Source organism: Magallana gigas, chromosome 3 (assembly GCF_963853765.1).
Source record: "Magallana gigas chromosome 3, xbMagGiga1.1, whole genome shotgun sequence".
Taxonomy (NCBI): Eukaryota; Metazoa; Mollusca; class Bivalvia; order Ostreida; family Ostreidae; genus Magallana; species Magallana gigas.
Window position 1 is genome coordinate 1,312,114 of NC_088855.1, and position 7,712 is coordinate 1,319,825.

A 7,712-nucleotide genomic window follows, 5' to 3' on the forward strand; every position below is an offset into this window, starting at 1 on the left:
GAATAACAGTTTGTTTACAAATTAGAATCACGTTTTTCATGTCTTAATTATAATTCTTATATCAGATGATACTCGAAACATCCTTATTCCGATATTCATTTATGAATATAACATAGCTTTGTACAAAAACAAAAGCTATGTATTTAACACAGAAATGTTTTCAAACATCCATCTCTAAATTTTCAAAATTGTAACATTGAGTATGTGTTAAGCCATAAACAATTTGGATTAACTCTTTCCGAAAATCTCAGATGGACAGCATATATTGATAATACAATACAAAGGCACACAAAAAAATAAATCTAATAAAAAGACTAAAATATAAATTAAATCCTTCATCTTTATCGCTTATGTACACATCTTTCGTTAGGCCACATTTGGAATAAGCTTCAGAAGTTTGGGGAGGACGTTCTCTTGCAGACACAGAGAAGCTTGAACAAGTACAACTAACTGCTGCTAGAATAATTGTTACTGGTTTATCAATTTTTGCTTCCAGAGACTCGCTCTACTTAGAAACAGGTTGGGGTTAAATTGAAAATCGGGTAATCTTATTATCTTACTAAGAGGATTGTGTCACCGTGGTCGTTGTCAGTAGACTATATCAGTTTTCTTGGAAAGAAGACCTCTATATAAAGACATAAGATGACAATTTAAAATATTTAAAACTTTTTGTAATAAATGTCATTTTATGTTTATAATAACATATCGTAAAGTTTAAGGACGGTCTGCGGGAGAACTTGGTGACCATCGAGCCTTTTTAAGAAAATATTTTATGTTTACTATATATATAACCTAACACGATGTGTTTTGATCAATTTTAAATTGACATTTGAAATTAAGTTTCTTCGAATTAAATTTCGTCTGCAGAGTTTTTGAAGCACGTGCTAAAGCTCTTCAGTGAAAACAAGCAACCAAATGAAGTGTGAATAATTGGGTTTTCCTCTGGGTTGTTTTAAGAGTAGTTTTTGTCCGGGTTAGTATAAGTGTTCAAAAGATGTGTTTGACTGATACATTTTGAAAGGTTGTTTTTTCCTGTTTCAACGAAATGTTTATCAAGAGAAGTATCGAAATAGTAACATTTATCTGATCAACCAGTCCTAGAAGTGAAATGTTGTACATACTTTATTCATCTAACCAACGACGCGTATTCATAACTACTATGAACCTCCTTTTTCCGAAATATTTATGAAAACCTTTTTTCTTATTTTAACGTACTTTAACTTTGTCTATTGCCTGTACGTGTAGAGGATTCTGTAGTTCTCTTTTAATCTGGAGACACATATCACGTGACCTCTTACAAGACTGACTTGTGTGCACGTCTTGCTATTGACACGGAAGTCATGTTTTCTACGTTTCTGTGATGCACGGAAGCCTCTCCTTTACATGCGGCGTTTCCTGACTATCTTTGCGCCCTCTTTAAAAAGATTTTGTCTTATGCGTTAATTGTAATTGATGATTGACACCGCCGTGACCATTTTGTGTGCCAAAACATTAACTGTACTGTATCACATTTATCCATCATTATATGAATTAGGTTAAATAAGTTAATTCAAGAGTCAGATCCAGGATTTGACTTTTAAGGCGCAAGTAGTACGCAGAGGATCTGGAAGCGACAAAGCGGCCCAAGTGGGTCCAGAGCCTTAATGGGGGCCAGGGGCAAACCCCCTGAAGCTCCAGGACTCTTGAGATTTTGTATGGGAAAATTAAATTGTGCAACGATGACCAGGCCAGCTTGTAATATAATAAACATGGAAGAATCGTTTAAACACTAGCTAGTTTATTAAACATGTACTCAAAGGCAGTCGAATAGTCACAATTAAACCCAAGAGTAGCGTGGCGAAAATGAGTTCTCAATTCGTAACAAAAATCATATATATGATAAAAAGTGGATATATATCAAGAATGACAGCGTCAGGATACAAAATCTTTAACCCTATATTATTACGCACTCAGTCTCGTGTTTATGTGTTCACTGCTTACGCTTGTGTCATACCTGTATGTTACAAAGGATTTGACAAAGTGTGAAATTTCGCAGACATTTCTGGTATAACATAAACAACGAAATTCATTATATAAAAGATAGTAATACTAGTAGAATTTAAATTTTGTAACGCATTTTTTTATTATCTCTTTCAGATATTAAAACACGTGGCCGAACTGCAATAAATAAGATATTCATATTAAAGCATACGGTCCAAAGTTTGAAATGAGAAAACTGTCATGTTCTTTTGATTTCAATAATCGAACTTTTCTTGCGCAAATTATTACTTTCTTAATAATCTAAATATTTGTAAAGGACAATACATTACAGGGTATCCAAGAATATATAAAATAAAGATTGTATTTTATCCATCTTTCAAATTTTTCATTTAATTCGATAATATTCCCCAGTTAATACATTTTATTTGCTTACAATCAGTAGTTTAGTTTTTGGAACTGGTGTTTAGAAAAAAGGTAAAATGTTTAAACCTACGAAATCAAAGAATAAGCTTATCAATCGCAATCTCTCGGGACTTTCAAAAAACATGTCTCATTTTTTTATTGTGATAAATGTCTAAGAAGTCGCTTTTGAACAAACTTTTTTATAACGGAAAAGTTGATGGTCGGTTGCTTCAAATTTGTTGAGAAAAGTTGATTTTTGGTGATTGATTTTTTTAAAAAGTTTTTTAATGGATTCTTAAGGGGAAGGGTGGGTTTTTATTTTGGTTTTTTTTTAGGATGGGGGGGGGGGGGTCGTTTTGTTTTGTTTGATAGTTTGCTTAATGGTGTTATATTTTTATTTTACTTTTTTTTTTATTTTGATCAAAGAACGCAAACATTTTCTAAACAAAACGTGTTAAAATAGACAGGTTTTGTTTTTGTGCAAAGCTATGTTATAGTCAATAATGAATATCGGAATAATGATGCTTAGAATATCATCTGATATAAGAATTATAATTAAGACATGAAAAACGTGATTCTAATTTGTAAACAAACTGTTTTTCCATCGTGTTTTCATTGCTAGGTTTTCCCGCACCCATGCGCAGTGGCGTTATAAATGAATGGCGCCCTTTCTTTATATTAGTGGATGGATATTGACAATAAAGAAACAGACACTATAAGAAGATTTGTGACAGAAAAATCTACATTCCACACTGGTCCATTCATAACAGTATGGAATAACTGTAATACTCGCACATTTTTTTCTTTCTAGATAATTCAAAATTTCTGTAAACTAAATATCTTAAAGGTATTTGTGGCGTGTTTTGAGTAAAAAAAAATTCATGAGTTTGAGTAAAAATAAACATCATGCGTCTAATAATTATACGTTTCACAAAATCTTGGCCCATAAAACATGTTCTCTGTCTTTAGTAAATTGTCTCTAAACTTTGCTACACGTCTGATGAATATTAATGTGGTCCGCCATTCAATTATAACCCCACTGCGCATGAGTGAGTGAAAACCTAGCAATGAAAACACGATGGAATAACAGTTTGTTTACAAATTAGAATCACGTTTTTCATGTCTATTAATGAATATAACATAGCTTTGTACAAAAACAAAAGCTATGTATTTTTTTAATACAGAAATGTTTTTAAAAATCCATCTCTAAATTTTCAAAATTGTAACATTGAGTATGTGTTAAGCCATAAACACTTAGGATTAACTTTTTCCGAAAATCTCAGATGGACAGCATATATTGATAATACAATACAAAGGCACACAAAAAAATAAATCTAATAAAAAGACTAAAATATAAATTAAATCCTTCATCTTTATCGCTTATGTACACATCTTTCGTTAGGCCACATTTGGAATAAGCTTCAGAAGTTTGGGGAGGACGTTCTCTTGCAGACACAGAAAAGCTTGAACAAATACAACTTACTGCTGCTAGAATAATTGTTACTGGTTTATCAAATTTTGCTTCCAGAGACTCGCTCTACTTAGAAACAGGTTGGGGTTAAATTGAGAATCGTGTAATCTTATTATCTTACTAAGAGGATTGTGTCACCGTGGTCGTTGTTAGTAGACTCTATCAGTTTTCTTGGAAAGAAGACCTCTATATAAAGACATAAGATGACAATTTAAAATATTTAAAACTTTTTGTAATAAATGTCATTTTATGTTTATAATAACATATCGTAAAGTTTAAGGACGGTCTGCGGGAGAATTTGGTGACCATCGAGCCTTTTTAAGTAAATATTTTACGCTTGCTATGAATATAACCTAACACGATGTGTTTTGATCAATTTTAAATTGACATTTGAAATTAGGTTTCTTCGAATTAAATTTCGTCTGCAGAGTTTTAGAAGCACGTGCTAAAGCTCTTCAGTGAAAACAAGCAACCAAATGAAGTGTGAATAATTGGGTTTTCCTCTGGGTTGTTTTAAGAGTAGTTTTTGTCCGGGTTAGTATAAGTGTTCAAAAGATTTGTTTGACTGATATATTTTGAAAGGTTGTTTTTTCCTGTTTCAACGAAATGTTTATCAAGAGAAGTATCGAAATAGTAACATTTATCTGATCAACCAGTCCTAGAAGTGAAATGATGTACATACTTTATTCATCTAACCAACGACGCGTATTCATAACTACTATGAACCTCCTTTTTCCGAAATATTTATGAAAACCTTTTTTCTTATTTTAACGTACTTTAACTTTGTCTATTGCCTGTACGTGTAGTGGATTCTGTAGTTCTCTTTTAATCTGGAGACACATATCACGTGACCTCTTACAAGACTGACGTGTTGGTGCACGTCTTGTTATTGACACGGAAGTCATGTTTTCTACGTTCCTGTGATGCACGGAAGCCTCTCCTTTACATGCGGCGTTTCCTGACTATCTTTGCGCCCTCTTTAAAAAGATTTTGTCTTATGCGTTAATTGTAATTGATTATTGACACCCACGTGACCATTTTGTGTGCCAAAACATTAACTGTACTGTATCACATTTATCCATCATTATATAAATTAGGTTAAATAAGTTAATTCAAGAGTCAGATTCAGGATTTGACGTTTAAGGCGCAAGTAGTACGCAGGGGAACTGGAAGCGACAAAGCGGCCCAAGTGGATCCAGAGCCTTAATGGGGGCCACGGGCAAACCCCCTGAAGCTTCAGGACTCTTGAGATTTTGTATGGGAAAATTAAATTGTGCAAAGATAACCAGGCCAGCTTGTATTATAATAAACATGGAAGAATCGTTTAAACACTAGCTAGTTTATTAAACATGTACTCAAAGGCAGTAGAATAGTCACAATTAAACTCAAGAGTATCGTGGCTAAAATGAGTTCTCAATTTGTAACAGAAATCATATATATGATAAAAAGTGGATATATATCAACAATAACAGCGTCAGGATACAAAATCTTTAACCCTATATTATTATGTACTCAGTCTCGTGTTTATGTGTTCACTGCTTACGCTTGTGTCATATGTTACAAAGGATTTGACAAAGTGTGAAATTTCGCAGACATTTCTGGTATAACATAAACAACGAAATTTATTATATAAAGATAGTAATACTAGTAGAATTTAAATTTTGTAACGCATTTTTTTCTTATCTCTTTCAGGAATTCAAACACGTGGCCGAACTACAATAAATAACATATTAATATTAAAGCTTACTGTCCAAAATTTGACATGACAAAACTGTCATGTACTTTTGATCTTGCGCAAATTATTACTTTTTTATTAATCTAAATATTTGTAAAGGACAATACAGTACAGGGTCTCTTAGAGAATAATAAAATTGTATTCGATCCATCTTTCAAATTTTTATTGATATCGATAACATTCACAAATTAATACATTCGCTTACAACCAGCAGTTTAGTTTTTGGAACTCGAAACGAATACAGCTGTTTAAAAAAAAAACGTAAAATGTTAAAACCAACGAAACCAAAGTGTATGTTTATCAATCGCAATCTCTCGGGTCTTTTAAAAAAAATATGTGTCAATTTTTGCGTTTCAGAAATGCCTGAGAATTTTTTTTCAAAACGAAAAGGTTGATGGTCGGTTGCTTTGGTGATTTTTTTTTTCTGCTGGAGTTATCTATCTTAGAGTGGTGGCTATATGTGTCTTGTCAAACTGTCAGGACTTCATATGACATTAGCACTTGCACTGTTTAACTACTCAATTTTTTTCTGAGTTTATTAATGGGTTCTTAGGGGGGTAGGGTGGGGTTTTTTTTTGGGGGGGGGTCGTTTAGTTTCGTTTAATAGTTGTTTAATGGTTTTATATTTTATTTTACTTTTTTTTTTTATCAAATAACGCTAACATTTTTATAATCAAAACGTGTTCCCATGCCAGAAAAACAAATATCAGGTTTTTGAAAATACGCCCTTTCTTTATACCGGTGGATGGATATTGACTATAAAGAAACAGACACTATAAGAAGATTTGTGACAGAAAAATCTACATTCCACACTGGTCTATTCATAACATTATGGAATAAGTGTTATACTCGCACATTTTTTTTCTTTCTAGATAATTCAACATTTCTGTTAACTAAATATCTTAAAGGTATTTGTGGCGTGTTTTTTTTTTTACATGAGTTTGAGTAAAAATAAACATCATGCTTCTTATAATTCGACGTTTCACAAATTATTGGCCCATGAAACATGTTCTGTCTTTAGTTATTTATCTCTAAACTTTGCTACCCGTCTGATGAATATTATTGTGGTCCGCCATTTATTTCTTACTGCGCATGAGAGCAGGAAAACCTAGCATTGAAAACGTGATGGAAGAACAGTTCGTTTACAAATTAAAATCACGTTTTCCATGTCTTAATTATAATTCTTAATTCAGGTGATACTGGAAACATTATTATTCTGATATTCATTAATGTGTAACTATATTAATTATTAATTATGTGTAATAAAAATGAAACACGACTTGAGCATCATCGACACGGTTAACAGAGTAAATAACCCTCTCCCTGATGGATGTCTGTTCTGAGAGTGTTGATTTATTCTCTCTAAACGAAAATCCACCTGTGGTTTATACCTTATAAACTAAAACACGGAACACATGGAGCACGAACCTGACTAACAAAACCCCTACAACTTCATAATGGAAACTTCAGGAAAGTTTAATTCGGCTTTACTTCCTATTCCATCAATGTTCATGGTCTTCGATGACAATTGTCCTTGGTCCCTATCTTTGTCAGTCAGTTTCTTTTTTCTTTCATTGTCCAATCTGTCAAACTTAACGGGATACCTATATTTCTCGTTGTCACCATTGTAGTTGATAGACCGAGATGGGTGTCATGTGACCCATTTAAGGCGGGGTTTTTCAAATCTTTTGTATTTTTTACCATCCCGGTAAAAAACAAAAAATATTTTGTTAATGTCTTGTATCTTTGTTATGCGATTGAATTAGAAATCGTAATTTGTGTGAAAGTCATAACTTAAGTAAAGAAATATAGCAAATAATCAGATCTTATTATTGTTATTCACTACAATACCCCACATATACCTTTAAGTAACGTCCTAATTGACTAAAAGAAAGGGTGTATCTGAATAAACATAAAAATCTGGTACTTAAGTTTTTCTTTCTCGAGCAGTTTAATTGAAAACAGATTAAAGTTCTCAGAAATTTCGAAATTTTAAGCAAAAAATGATTAGAACTATAGGACATAGTACACCATATTTCAGTATCATAATTCTGTAGATAACGATCGAGGAACAGTAATTAATTATGATTGTATTGTGAGCGGGGGGGGGGGGGGGGGGTAAAG